Source organism: Pinus tabuliformis, chromosome 1_1, assembly GCF_031772625.1.
Source record: "Pinus tabuliformis cultivar Carrire ecotype Pingquan chromosome 1_1, CPIR1, whole genome shotgun sequence".
NCBI classification, from domain to species: Eukaryota; Viridiplantae; Streptophyta; class Pinopsida; order Pinales; family Pinaceae; genus Pinus; species Pinus tabuliformis.
This window is the reverse complement of record NC_142297.1, coordinates 815928661-815944467: the sequence shown is the minus strand read 5'-3', so window position 1 is coordinate 815944467 and position 15807 is coordinate 815928661. Positions and strand designations below refer to the sequence as shown.

General features: G+C 36.6%; 1 pseudogene across 1 annotated transcript; it reads left to right on the top strand.

Annotated features, from left to right (window-relative positions):
* The first annotated feature begins 10913 nt into the window (after positions 1-10913).
* LOC149216564 (protein CYPRO4-like) lies at positions 10914-15140 on the top strand (annotated as a pseudogene). Its single transcript, XR_016250093.1, has 6 exons — positions 10914-10961; positions 11068-11124; positions 11750-11817; positions 11922-12003; positions 12235-13426; positions 14877-15140. The product of XR_016250093.1 is annotated as a protein CYPRO4-like (transcript).
* Positions 15141-15807: the final 667 nt, after the last annotated feature.

Below are 15807 nucleotides of genomic sequence, written 5' to 3'. Positions count from 1 at the left end.
ATAAAGTCGAAACTAATATCATTTCTAGGCCTATAGTCTTTAACAGTATCTTTCAATAGTAATGATCAATTTTTCAGAAATAATTCTATTTATACAAGTGAAAGAACAAAATCTAAAAGAGAATTTGTGTATTTTTCGTGAATCTCAAATGTAACCATTTACAACCAATTTTATTATAGAAAGAAAAAAAACTACTCTACCAAAATAGAAGAATGATCTTCTATGGAAAAAAAAAAATTAGTATCTGACCATTAACAGGTAAAGAATCTCTTCTCCCTATTAAATCCTGTAACATGAAAGTGGACGGACCTATGACTTCTATGATTTGAAAATGACACAGCCACATTCTTTGAAATTTTGTATGTTTCCCTTTTTCCTCATGAGCCTTGTCCCATTTTAAAACTAGATATCCTATCTCGAAATATTTTCTGGATATCATATTGGAATCAAAAGAGGCTTTCACTAATGCTTGATGATGAGCGTGAGTTATCTTAGCCCGTTCTCATTGTTCTTCTAACTTAATTAATTCGAGTTGCCTTAGTTGTAAGGAAGAAGTTGGTGCTTCATCAATATATTGAACCAAGTCTAAAGAGGGAATTGCCAAATGTGTTGGAAGAACCACTTCTTTCCCATAAACTAAATTAAAGGGAGAAGTGTCGATGGAGGCTTTCTGCGTTATTCGATCTGCCCATAAAGCATATATTAAAGACTTATGCCAATTTTTATGATTTTGGTCAATGGTTGGCTTAATGATCCTAATTAAGTTCTTATTTGTAGATTCAGCTAACCCATTCCCTTGTGGGTAATAATTAGCAGAGTATTTAAGCTTGAAACCCCTTTTGAGTGAAACTTCAGTCATTGCATTACTAGAAAAATATGATGCATTATCAAACATTAAAGCGGAAGGCAATCCAAACCTGGTGATTATGAAATGATCTATGAATTCGATGATATTTTCAGCGTTAGCTGTCTTGAGTGGAACTGCTTCTACCCATTTGGTAGAGTAATTTGTTGCTGTAAGGATATATCTATGCTGCTTAGAAGAGTGAGGAACGATCTCACCTATTATGTCCAATCCCCACTGATCAAAAGGTTGTTCAATGGTAACTGTTTGCAGTGGCAAGAATGGTTTCTTTTGTCTTCTAGCAGTGGTTTGACAGACTTGACATTTCCTTACGTAGTTATGTGCATCTTTGAATAATGTGGGCTAGTAATAGCCTGCGCGTAAGATTTTATGAGCAGTTGCATTTCCGGCATAGTGTCCGCCTGCTAGCCCATCGTGGAGTTCCTGCAAGACTTTTTCAGCTTTAGATTTCTTAAGACATCTAAGGAGAACAGAATCATAATTTATTCTAAAAAGAACATCATTCACGAGTTGATATTGTTTGGCTTTTAACCTTAGAGCTCTTTTCTTGGTATGATCGAGGTTTGAAGGAGCATATCCATTCTTTAGATAATAAATAATATCAACGTATAATGACTCAACATCGTTTAGGCTTACCTCGTACACTTGTACCTCTGCAAATGAATTTTCGGATATTAGCGATGCTCTGGCCAACATTTTGCGAAAGCCTTGACTTTTTACAATACTTGCTGGTTTGATTTCTACATCATATTCCTGTAAGGCAGTAACTCAATTGTCCCTTTTCTCACCCACATCCTTCTGTACTAGAAGATTTCTTACCGTTGGAAATGGTACTATGATCTTGATATGTGTTTTGAGTAAAAAAGGTCTGAAATATTTAATTGCTTTAAAAACAGCATAAGCTTGTTTCTCCACATATGAATAATTCAACTCAACTCCTTGTAAATTAGAACTGAGAAAAGAAATTGGGGCTTCCACCTTTTCTTGATTTTCTTGAGTGAGTATCGCAGCATATGACCTATCTGAGGAAAATGTATACAATATAAAAGGATCAGAAAAATTTGGAGTTGCTAAAGATGGAGCATTAATAATAGCTTGTTTGATCAGATTGAATGCCTCATGTTCATCTTGGCCCCATTTAAAATTTGCGTTCTTTTTAATCATTGCTTGTAAAGGAGACACGATTCTTGAAAAATATGGAACAAATATATTTACAAAGCTAATTTGGCCAAGGAAATATTGCATGGCTTTCTTGTTGTGAGGTAGGGGTATTGTGGAAATTTCCTTGATTTTGTCAGGATCAATGTGAATTCCAGATTTTGACACTATGAATCCTAGAAGTTTTCCTTCACTTAATGCGAAAAAGGATTTTTTCGGGTTAAGCGAAATCCCATACCTTAGACAACGTTGGAAGATTTGTTTTAAATATCTGAGATGGTTGTTTCATTTCTTGGAATAAACAGTTATATCATCCAAATAGATTACCACTGATTTATTAACTAATCCCTTGAATGCGATGTCCATGGCTCTCTGAAATGTGGCACCTGTGTTAATCAATCCAAATGGCATCTTTTGATATGCATATGTACCCCATTTAGTTCTGAATGTAGTTTTTAATTGATCATCGGGATGTACCAACACTTGATTGTATCCTGAGAATCCATCAAAAAATGACATTAATTCTGAGCCTGCAACTGCCTGCAGTATTTGTTCCATGGGGAGCAAAGGAAAATTATCCTTTTGGCAGGCCTTGTTAAGGTTTCGAAAGTCAATGCAGATTCTAATATCTCCGTTTTCCTTTCTAATAGGTACCATATTGGAGACCCATTTAGAATGTCTAACGGGAAAAATTATTTTGGCTTTTAACAACTTATTGAGTTCAATTTTCATCTGTTTTTCTAAATTGGGATGGATCTTTCTCAACTTTTGTTGGACAGGTTTTTCATTATCGATCATTGGGATAGTATGTTGGATGATGGAGGTGTCGTAAGTTTTGAGTTCATCGTAATTCCAAGCAAAGACACTTTTATATTGTCTTAAGAGATGAATATACGCTAATTTTCCTTCAGGGGCTAGGCCAAGGCCTAGGTTGATATTCTGCAGTTTGGAATCAGTTCCTAGATTTACTAGTTCCTAATTCAAAGTTGAACTTTGGAGTTTTGAATTGGTAGATCTTTTGAATTGATCCTTCAAATCATAAAGGTCTTCTAATCTGACTACTGATTTAGGTATAGAATTGTTAGTACTATCCTATTGCAATTGTTGGTCATGTTGGTCTTCGTCAATTATTTGATTGGTGTAGGATCCTTCAGATGTGAGGAAACTCACGATATCAGGATCATCATTGAAAATCCTCCAATTGGTAATGTTATCAAGAATATATGGTCTAAAAATTAACTCAATTGAAAATCGGTCAGGGTTAAAATCTTCTGAATGAATGAGCTTGGAAGCTACATTGGCTAAGAGGTCTGCGTTAGCATTCTGGAGTCTGGGAATTGATGAAATATTAAATGCTATAAAGTGTTCAGTCAAATCTTGAACTAAGGATTGGTAATGCTTTAAATGACCTGATAAACAGTGTATAGTATTACGTACCGTCTGATTAAAATTTCAGAATCTCCAAAAACGTGCAGGTATTTGAAATCTAATATGATTGCCTTGTATAACCCTTGGATTAAAGCCTCGTATTTTGCGGTATTGTTGGTGCACTCAAATTCGAGTCTACAAGTTAGCATAGTTTTATCTCCATCTGGATTTACTAACATGCATCTTGCTCCTGCTCCTTCGTTAGACTTAGAACCATCAAAAAATAATTTCCAAAACAAAGATTTATTTATAGGACTATCTATAAAATTAATGCATTTAGAACTATGAATTCTTAATTTCTCATGTCTGCACTAATTCCTTCATTTTGAATACTGTTTAGGAAATTCTTAATTGCTCCTAAACAATAGTCATACACTTTCCCTCTACCAGCATAATGAAAGATTCTTGATTGCCTTTCATTCCCTGACTTCATTCCAACATTTCCTGATTTGAAAATTGTTCCTAGACTGCCTACCTTGCTCTGTAGCATTACCACTTACCCAAGGAAAACTTTTAGCATTATAGCATCCTTGACTCCATTTCCCAACAGTATAGACTGTTTTGGACTTGCATCCCAGCTCTGCCTGAAATCACCATCCAACAAACGTAAAACAAAAACTTGTGCATAATAACTAGCCTAAAATACTCCAAAAACAAAGCTAAATTACAAAGAGAGAGCCCTCTCTGGTTGCAGGTAGGCTACGACCTGCAGCTAAAAGATTGGTTAGTGGTTACCTCGGTCGTATTCCCTTCAGGAGGCAGGGAACAACCTGAGTGATAACATCATTGGCGACTCCGCTGGGGAACTAAATGATGGTTTGCCTCTGCTGTCCATTTTCTAGTTTTAGGATTTAGACAGATGTTCCAAAGATTCGATCAGTTTCACTACTGTGAACATATTCAAAAGAAAATCCATAGCCTCCCAGATTTAAAAGGAACTCTTGTAGAGTACAGTGAAAAAACTGTGATTATAAAACATTACCAGAAAATACCAAAAACTGATTTAGAAGTTGGCTCCAAAGAAGAAAACTCGTTACACCAGGTCAAACGCTGACCCAGATACCCCAGTTGTTTTTTAAAATCCAAACTTGATCCCTAAGACCCTTAGGAAACAAGAAGATTCTGATGATTTAGACCTTGAAACAATTCAACAGAACGATATCCCAACTCCTGCTAAAGCTTCAGTCTGTCCCCACACTATTGTTGCTTCTCCTAGCTCTTCATCCACCTCTCAAAGCACATTCTCCACTCCTCCATCCACTGCACATATTTCCACTACTACCCCTGTTGTTCTAGCTGTCCTATTTCTTCCAGCTGCCCCATTCATCCCTGTAAATATGGCAAACCGTTATGCTCCTCTTCAGTTGCCTGCAAACCCAAGGGCTATGCCTCAGGATTATCAGAGAAAAATCACATATTTTGATGGTACTAGATCTTATACAGCCTAGCAACATAGTAAGAAAACGCAGGATTACTTTGAAAATTATGAAATAGATGATGATGATGATGTGAGAATGAAGATTTTTTTTCAAAGTCTAACCGGTGATGTAAGGATTTGGTTTAGAGCACTTGCTGCAAATTCTATAGCCAATCTGAATTCCCTTTACCAAACCTTCCTCAATAGATGGGAAAAGAAGAAAGATCCATTGCATATCCTATCAGAGTATGACAGTATAAAAAGAGGTCCACAAGAAACTGTCCTAGACTATTGTACTAGATTCAATAATGTTTATAATGCCATTCCTCAAAACCTTAAACCTCCACCTGATTTAGATTTGATCAAATTTCCTGATGGGTTTGATTCTGACATGGCATAGCAATTGAGGGAAAGAGCCCCTCCAAGCTTAGCAGACATGCAGAATATAGCTATTAGTGTGGAGGAAAACCTAATTGCTAAACGAAATCGGGCAAGAGCTGAAAGAAGGACAACTTTCAAGGAGGAACCTTCAACATTTGAACAAAAACTTGATGCAATCATTAAAGGTATGGACAGACTTGGGGATAGGGTGGAAACCATAGAAAGAAAGTCATCATGGGAAGGTCAACCAAGTAACACTGCAAGAAACCCAAACTTTAGAAAAAATCAAAATCCAAATGTTGGAAGAGCTGGCCCTGACCAAAATATCAGACCTTTGTTCCAAGAGAACTATGTCGAAGCCTCAACATTAATTTTTTTCAGCGCCTTAGCTCCTTGTTTTAAGTTTGGCTTTGAATTTTTAATTCCTTTTTAATCTATTTATTTAACTATATCCCTAACAATAACTTAGTATTAGATTTTATTTAATATAATTTGATCTTAGTAATTGATGATATTTATTAAAATATTATTTTTCAAAAACTAGTTGTTTTTTATAACCATTAACTTTTTTAATGGTCCCTTCGTTGCTCTCTATTTATTCTTGTGCCATGATTTGCCTCTTCATCTTGTCCTCAAAATGAACTATACTGGATGGTTTAAAACACATTGATAAAATTTATGCTATGTGATTACTACCAAAAGCATTTTCTTAATAAAATTATTTTTATATTTGAGGGTAGGTTGTTTTTAATTTTTGTCAAAAAAAAATTGAAAAAACATTATAAATTTCTATATTAAAGTTAATTTTATAAAAATTAAAATTATTTTTAAATTTTTTGAAATTAGAAAAAAAAAATATTGATTTTTTTTGTAAGCTTGGTGGCACTACATCTTCATCATGCCCAATATATCACCTTGATCGAGGAGGGGAATTGAACTGATGACTTCACATCAAGGAGTGCCTTCACAAAGCACCGAATCATTGTCTATAGAAGACCTCGTGAACAATTTTTTTTGATTGATTGAAATTGTTCATTTGAATAATTTTTTGTGTGGTTTATTTAATGAATTGTGAAATATATATATATATATATATATATATATATATATATATAAATATATAAAGATATTATATAAAATTGATAACTATGTATATATTACTAAATAAAGATGACATCTCTATTTCAAAAATTATTTATTTATTATGCAAAAGTAATATTTCTGATTTATCTTGACAATTTAGTACCTAAAATTTATGTCCCATGAAGTTTTTATTTTCGCATTCAGCTTGCCAACAAAACCAGAGGTAGTCACACCCTTTCCCTCTTCCCAACTATCTCCGCTACCGGGCGCAGCAAAGCCTTCTAGGGCGAAGCTGACTTTTAGGCGGAAATAATTCCAAACGCCGTCGAACCACAATGCGGGCGATTGGTTGTTGGCGGTCCACTGCCAGATGGTGGCCACCACCTGGAACTTGATGCCAAAGACCTCTTTTACTATGAACTCAATGCCAATTCACCTCGATTGGGGAGGGGAATTGAACCGATGATTTCACATCAAGGAGTGCCTTAACAAAGCACCGAATCATTGTCTATCAAAGACCTTGTGAACATTTTTTCTTGATTGATTGAAATTGTTCATTTGAATTTTTTTGTGGTTTATTTAATGAATTGTGAAATTAATATATATATATATATATATATATATATATATATATATATATATATATATTATAAAATTGATAACTATGTATATATTACTAAATAAAGATGACATCTCTATTTCAAAAATTATTTATTTATTATGCAAAAATAATATTCCTGCTTTATCTTTCCAATTTGGTACCTAAAATTATGATGACAACTAACTCTTAACATACTCAACCATTGCCACCTCCGTCTTGAAACACAATTTTCGATGGAGGTATCTAGCAATTTACAGAAGGTTGTGCATGTTTCCATTGTGAACAACGATATGCTTTTTCATAGTCTTAGTGAGTCATTTAGCATTATCTTTCACTCAATGAATTGTTTAATCTACACATCTAAGTAGAAGTAATATTTTGATATCATTTAAAGCTACGTAACGTTTTGATATTCTCATTCAAAGTGAAGTTTCCACGTTGTAATGAAAAAAATATCATGTTAGATGTGAAAAAAGAGTTGTTGCAATAAGATTTATAGGTTTCAATGTAAGTGTGTTCTAAGTTTGTTTGTTAGATTTAGGGTTAGGGTTTAATAATTTTAGTTGTGTGAATACAAAAACTTTGGAAAGTTGAAAGGTCATTTGTAATGAATGGAACCACATCGTAATATTCGCGGAGACACTAAAAATACTACCATTTCAGAGGAGCATTCAGCTCTTGTTGAGGGAGAGAACCATAACATTTCTTTGCTATCTGCTGTAGATAGTACTGTCACTGGTGTTGAAGGTAATAAATCCAATGGAAATGTTAGTGTAATTGTTGGAGCTTTCCCTGTCGAGGGTTTTCTCACAAATGGGAGAAAAGCCATGACTACCGAGCAACATGCTTGTAATGGCGAGGTTGAGGTTATGATGCAAAAGGTTGTGGCTGCAGAGAAAGCACATTTGCCAAATACCCTAGTTGATGCAGAAGCTCTGTTTTAAGAGGGCTGCATATGCAAGAATCCCTTTTAGATCTCAATCAAAATGGTATTTGGATACTCTTTGACTTTTTGGGTGAGATCCACGAATATCATAAGGGACGTCAAACTTTTAATGGAGCTCAAATCAGGGTTTCTTCAAGGGTTTCAATGCATTCTTTATGAAGGTATGCAATTATATGATACTTTTCCCATCTCTTATTAGGCCGATAGGCCTTCCTTTGGAACAGAATTTCGTCGTCCTTTTCATTCTCACATTGACACCTGCCATTTTTTTCAACAACAGCCAAATTGACATTTGGGTATTTTGCATCTTGCAGTTTCACATTTGTTATGCCACTGTGTGTCTGTTATTGTGGAACGTGTGCCCAACCTGCGTGTGGTGCGGTGAACGTGCCTTTATCCAGGGCGGTCTCGAATCTTCACACATGAAGCCGGCAGAAATATCTGCAAATTTGTTACAGACACTCTTCTCTATGCCATTTTCCCGGACTTCGCATTACCAACTCGATGTCAGCCGAAGAAACCGAGTCCCGATTGAAAGAACTCCAGGTACAATGTCTAGACACACTTTCAGATTTTGATAAGGATTATTATGGCAACACGAATCATTCAACTCGCTGTAACCTCATCGTGTCCCTGTACTCTCAATTCCAATCTCCGGGACTCGAACCCGCGGGCTTCCGTTCCATTTGCCGGTGAAACCCTCAGTATGGGACTCCTTGCGGGCTCTCACGGGTGGTTTTGTGCAAACCAGAGCTAGCGATGCTGTTGAGAACGCTATAAATAGTCGTATTAAAGGTCATCCCGATAAAGCTAGGGTTAACATGCATAGGCTCAGGGTTCGAGTTTCTCTGAGCGTGGCTCAGGTTTTGAAGCACGAGGAGCACTTGATTTCTAAGGCGGTGGAGGCCTTATTATGAACGGGACGTGGATTCCATGAGGGCGGCGTCTCGGATGGAGAAGTTTTTGTGCAATAAGGAGATGGTAGATGTCTCTGTGAGGATGTCAAGGGCCATGTATGCTCAGTTCGTGCAGCAAGCCTTTCAAGCACCGCATTGCTATCCAATGCCGCCTCTATCGTCTCCAAATTACAAGGAGGCGGAACTGGGTATGAAGATAAGCTGTGGATCTGAGATGATGTATAAGCAGAGATCGCATTATCAGTAAGAGATGGAGAATGCAGAACTCGGACTGAGTGGCTCAGGGGTTGCTGAAGTCCAAAGCTCAGCACTGAAAGCAGCGAGGAGTAGAGATATTGGATGGGAGGCATTCAGGAGAAGCTTTGAGAACAGGTGTTATTTCAGGGGTCTTCTTGAAGGTTCGAAGGAGCATAAGAAGCTTATGGATGAAGCATTGGACTATTACAGAAATACCACACTCTTCTCCAGAGTCAGGTAAGCTTATTTTTTTTTCACAGATCATCCATCTGATGCACTACCTCCTCAATTTAAGTACACATTATTAGCAGCGAGAAACGTCATAAAATCAAATAATTTCTTTTATTTATTCTATATCTGGCAACCTATTTTTTTTACATGGATGGTAAACCTGGAAAGGATATCTACCCACCCTCATACATTTGAGCGAAGAACTGGTACCTTGCCAGCACGATACCATAATCTGCCGGTAGGTTAAAGAAATTCCTTTATTTATTCGTAAATGGGAATATATTATCTTTACCTGGATGGTAAACCTTGTAAGAAGCTCTACCCACTCTCACACATTTGAGCGAAGAACTGGTAACTTGCCAGGACCATACCATAATCCGCATACCTCAATAATATTCAATATAGTCAAGAGCCACACCTGGCAAATCTCATTCAAGGGAGGAGCATGCCTGTTAGGATTAGAAACCGTGTGTGCCGAGATAGTGCACACATGTATATATTAAATACGCCTCCAAGTTCTATCGATAAAAAAATATACAGTACAATGAACATATTACGCAAAAAAGGTAGATAGCGGTAAGGCTTTTCCCATAGAAACATATAAAGGGCAGGTAACGTACAAAACACAGTTGTACAGAGTCCAGACATAATCAAATTTCTCCCCTTAATGAAGACACATGCCTTCATGCAAGAGTGCAGCATGTGCCTGGTAGTGAAACAGAAATCAAACTATTCCTTTGCAACTTTTCAGGTATCATGCGAAGGAGTGACATATGTCTGGTCAGGAAGCACAACTAACCTATTAACTATTACCTATAAAATGTTGAAGGGGTGTGAGGGGAAACACCACACCCCCACAGGATATGCAGATTTGAGACTACTCAAGTCCATTAGACCCCAGCCAGCAAGAGCACCCTTGATGGGCCACAACAAGTTAGCAATGGCATGGGAGTGGCAGAAAAGGTTTATTTTCCTATGCCATGCAAACAACATCACATGCACCAGTAGGCAAATTGAAACTGAGAAATTCTTTCAGTAGTAAAGAAACTGTGTTGTGGCTGGAAATAAAGGGCATCATGGCTTTTTCCCAAAGCAAACTGATATCAGCTCTGCCATATGAGGATAGGACAGGTAAGGTCAAATTAAAATGATTATAAAATGCAAACCAATCCTCCAAGGCCTACTAATTTGCACATACCAATTCAAAATCATAGGTCAACCTTACCAAATTCATCATATTACTGTCCATTAAGTAGTTGACTACGTCATAATTTTATGTTCATTGAAAGAGAAGGCTTAATGACATACGCATTTGTGTGTTGATATCTGGGTGTAAGTAATGGATTAGCATATGTGTTACCATTTAACTTAATATCTGTAGTAACCATTCAATTGGTTTTATTTACAGTTCTTGCAGGCTTGAAAGAAAAATATGACAAAGCAATGAGGAGAAATGATGTGAAGGCCATTGTTGTCACTAGTATGCAACTTTGCAGAAGGGATGGAAACTGTACTAAATGTTCAATGGTGTTATAAATCTTTATATATATTCATATATATAAAAAGAGATGTGAATTCTTCTGTTCAAAAATCGAGATGATTTCATGTCTATGTCTCTGTTTTGGCATTGTTCGGTAATGGAAGCAAATTCTCGGGTGGTTTTGACATCAACGTTCTCCAGGAAGTACAACAGACTGGTATGCCAAACTAAGTTTTCATACAAAATTCAAATTCTGTTGCATATTGTTTCAAAGGTTTCCATGTTTGCTCATATTCAATTCTCTGTAACTATGTATCTAGCAGGGAACTTGTCGCATTTGGGTAGAGTTTCTGTTGATCTTATGATCAATACTATTGAAGGTAGGCGTTTGTTATATATGTTGCTTTTTTTTGTTTTCACTAAAGTTGCAAGTTGTCGGTGATATGTAAGGCTGAAGTGGGGGTACTGTATCTCGGGAATGCTAGCTATTATCAAATCCACAAATAATGTATAAGATAGAGGAATGTTGCTTTTACTTTGACTTGTCATTTCAAAAAACATTACCAATTCTTGTAAAAGACATTTTGTTCAAAAAACATTACCAGTTCTTGTAAAAGACATTTTGTTGGATCGTTATTTTCCATATGTTATTTGAATACTATAAAGCGAAAAATTATCATACCCTTGACATTTTGAGCTTTTCTAGGAATGTGCCAAAATATGGATACCTAGGCTTATTGTAGAGTATAGTTGGATTTGATGGTACAGTTAAAAGTAGCATTCTTATAGCATAGTTAGGAACTCATCAATGTATTGGTAAAGGATTCTACATGTTTTCCTGTATTGTAATACGTAGCTGGATATGTTGATATTGTTAACATAAAAAAATTAAGATTCTGATGGATGTTTAGGCACCCCTGAAAGTTTGGAAAAGGATTCTATGTGTTTTTAGGATGGAACCTTTTTTCTGGCTCTGACCTTTTTGGCCTTTTGGTGTTGTTATAGAGGCTAAGAAACCTTTCGTAGCTGCTATTCAAGGGCTTGCGCTTGGTGGTGGATTAGAATTAGCAATGGTATGTGGCAATGATTGTCCATCTCTTGTAATTTTATGTTTTGGAAGGGGAATTTTGGGAACTTACATGTTTTGAGTTATCATGGATGTATTTAATTTATGCAGTCTTGTCATGCTCGTATTTCAACCCCAAAAGCGCAGCTTGGGTTTCCAGAACTTCAATTTGGGATTATTCCAGGATTTGGAGGTAAGATTTCTCAATGTACATTTATCTGTCTCAGCGGGGTTGACTTCATACTGTGGTATAGCCAATTTTAATCTTACTATGAATTATCTGGAAAATAGGTAATGATTTGTTTCCAGCGCTGAAGACTCTTAAATGAAGAAGGCGGCATGCAGGCTTTTATATTTTATATTTTCTTGCGAAGTTATTTGTGGCTCCTTGAGGGTTGATTTCCCCATGCTTTAAACGTATCAGATCATTGGACTATCATAGCTCCTAGCGTGCACGTTATTGTTGTATCTATGAATGGGTTTTTCTGCTTCTTGGCTTCAATCATGACTATATGGGGTGGCCTTCTGTACCATGAAGGGTACATGGATTTTGTTACAAAGTTTCAGAATTGTATGTTTGAGAATACTTATTTGCTCAAGGCTACTGAGGAAAACAAGGTTAAGGTGTTTGGGAAGGATTTCATGGGGTGGGCTAATCCCCAGACTGCAGATGATTCTGTCTGGGAAGATGCAGAGGAGAGCTTGGGGCTGGAGGACGAGGATAGGGATTTGAATGAAGAGATTGAGGAGGCTACTAATGGTGGTATACAGAGCTTGGCGATGGGTGCCCTGGGTCATAGCTTTTTGGTCGGTGAGACTGGCATTGAGGTAGCCAAGAATTTGCACCATGGGATCCATGGGAAGGGCATGTCTGTGAAGTTCAGGTAGGGGGATTTGGGGGGTGATGGGTCTTATTACTCTACACCGAAGAAGGGTATTCTCATGAGAGCAGAGACCAATATGATGTTGATGAGCCTTTCCAAGCAGGGCAAGCCTCATGCTGCAGGGGTTCACCAGCTGGATATTGAGACTGGGTAGGTTGTGACAGAATGGAAGTTTTAGAAGGATGGGACTCCCATCACGATGCAGGATATTACAAATGATAGCAAGGGTGCACAGTTGGATGCTGCAGAGTTGACCTTCATGGGGCTTGATGACAATAGGCTGTGCAGGTGGGATATGAGGGATAGGCATGGTATTGTTCAACAATCTGACAACACGGTTTCGAATTGGGCCAATGGTCATCAATTTGCAAGAGGTACAAATTTTCAGTGCTTTGCAACTACTGGGGATGGATGCGTGGTGATTGGATCCAGTGATGGGAAGATTCGGCTTTATGGGAAAACATCTATGAGGGTGGAAAAAACAGCGTTTCCAGGTCTTGGATCATCGATCACACATGTTGATGTTACTTATGATGCGAAGTGGATTCTTGGGACTACTGATACCTATATTATTCTTATCAGTACTATCTTCACGGTTAAAGATGGACAATCAAAGACAGGAGTTTCTGGGCGGATGGGGCACAAGATTCCAGCTCCGAGATTGCTCAAGCTTACTCTAGTGGATGCACATTTGGCTGGAAAGAATAAGTTCCATGGTGGTTAGTTCTCTTGGGTAAGTGTTACTAATATGCATTTTTGTCTTCTGATTTGTATTGTTTTTCTTCCCCTTATGTTGTTTATTTGACTTTAATGTCCTGTTCAATTTCGAACTGCAACTACTACTTGTTTCAAAGTATGTATTGAAAATCATTAGTTTCCATTTCATGAAAAGTAAATTAATGAATGTTTCTATCCATTGCACTCTCAAAATTGTAAACCAAAAATTGAACAAATTTCTATAGGCCAGGGCAGCTATTAGCCATGGGGTTGTACTAGTGTCTGGTCACATTTAAGCATTTTCTAAACTAGCAAAGTTTTTTTGAAATGGCACAGCCTAATTATTCTAAGTTTTAGTTTTTTTTCATCTGAATTCGGAGATGCAAATTTTGACCAGATTGTTATTTGTTGCTGTTTAATTTTTATTTTTTTTAATGTATAAATGGATTCAATTCGCTTAAAACCCAGTTTTTCCAAACAGAATCTAGTGATACAATCTTTGACCATATCGTGGTTTGTTGTTGTTTAAAATTCATTTTTGAATGCACAAATCAATTCAGTGCCCTGAAAAACCCTTGGGATACTAGCCACCTTCACGGCTAAAACTTGTGATTTCAATAAATCCCAGTTGGATTCCAAACAAAATTGATAAAAAAAATATGCTCGAGAAAGAACCAAACATAGAAGAATTAGACTATGATGTTTTGAAAAGCAGTGATATTGTATGAAAAAATAAAAAATAGAGTACCTTAGTTGCTCAGAACTTCATTAATACTTTTGGGGACTTCTTTCAAAGTTTAAGACTTTTTTTATGTACAACAAATCCATTTCTCTTAATCAACTGCACTATCCAGATTTGGTGTCGTTTCTGGACAGTAATATTTCTGGTACAGAAATGGTATGGAAATGCAGCCAACATGCAATTAGCCTTTTCTAAAATAAATTAGTCTCTGCACCTGGAACCAAAGTTTGAGATCTTCAACGGGCACAAGATGGTGAATTTCAACGTTTTGTTGCTTGGTCGAATTAGCTGTTTGAATATCCAGTAATTTGTGGGGCCTTTAAAATAGCATCTTTAATTTTCAGACCAAACATCCTATTTTACTTGGCAAACCTTCTCAGCTTGTTGCTACATGGCTCATCACCTTTCTTTCAAGAAAAATGAATTCCCCGAACTGTTCCATTAATTTTTAATAGGTCTTGATTCTCCCAAACACAAATTCCAAACATGGCCTTACAGATACACAAAAATTTGGCCATATGCTTCTTCAATATCACCACTATAAACAAATAATAATGTATTAAAAGTTAGCAATTGTCTATGAAGGGATAAGGTACACAAAAAATGACTTCAACTTCATAACATGTAGCAATTGAACCTTAATGGACCGTTGGCCTGCAATATAACCTTTATTAGCTCTTCAAGTGTACTAATTTCTGACATCTATTTCTCTTCATCACTGCCGGTTACTGAGAGTGGAAGGCAGGAGCGCCATCTAGTTGCCACTGTTGGTAAATTTTCTGTCATCTGGAACTTCCGGCAAGTAAAAAACAGCAACATGTGTGTTACAAGGGCCAAAATGGGCTAAAAAGCTGCTATTGCTACAAGATTGTTCCAAAAGATGAATCCATTGTGGATAGAAAATTTATGCATGACAAATGTTGCAACACCAAAGAAAGTGAGCTCTTTCAGCATAGCATCTTAACAATAACATCCGTTTCACACTAATCATGGCGTTGAGCAATTAACTCAAGTGATGAACTATAAAAAGTTGTACTGGCTTGTGCATATAACATTCCACACCTTATTGGAGTGGAGTAAAACTAAATTCTTTATAGATTTATAATCTGTTGTATAGCTGAGAGATTGGGCATTTGGTGCGTTTGAAGCAATGCTTGTTGTAATCTGTGTAAAGTGATGAACAGGAGCTATGCTGCTTGTAAGTCTATGTAAAGTTATGAATTGATTTTGACACCACATGCTAACTCTGTCACTTAATTCTTATTTTGTTCAAGTGGACGCTCAGTATTGACCTTTTAATTAACTATTGACAGTTTATAATGGAGAAATTCGAGGAAATGGAGAGGCTTTTGAATGGTATGCATATTTTTGTCGTGAAAATTCAGAAGAGATGCATTTGATGGCGATCTGGTAGATGGGTAGCATGCTATTACTAGCTATGAAAGCTTAAATTCATGGTCACATGGGAGGGAGCTATATTTTATTCTATTGATTTTTTTCTACTTCTTAACCGAGGCCTCCATTCTGCCCGATTTTATAAGAAATAAGCTTCAGTGGAAGGTTACATTGCTGTGATTGACTCATTTTTATTGAACAGTTTGTTTGTACGCAATTTATCCTATTAATATATTCATTTTTTTTAAGGTTTTATGTT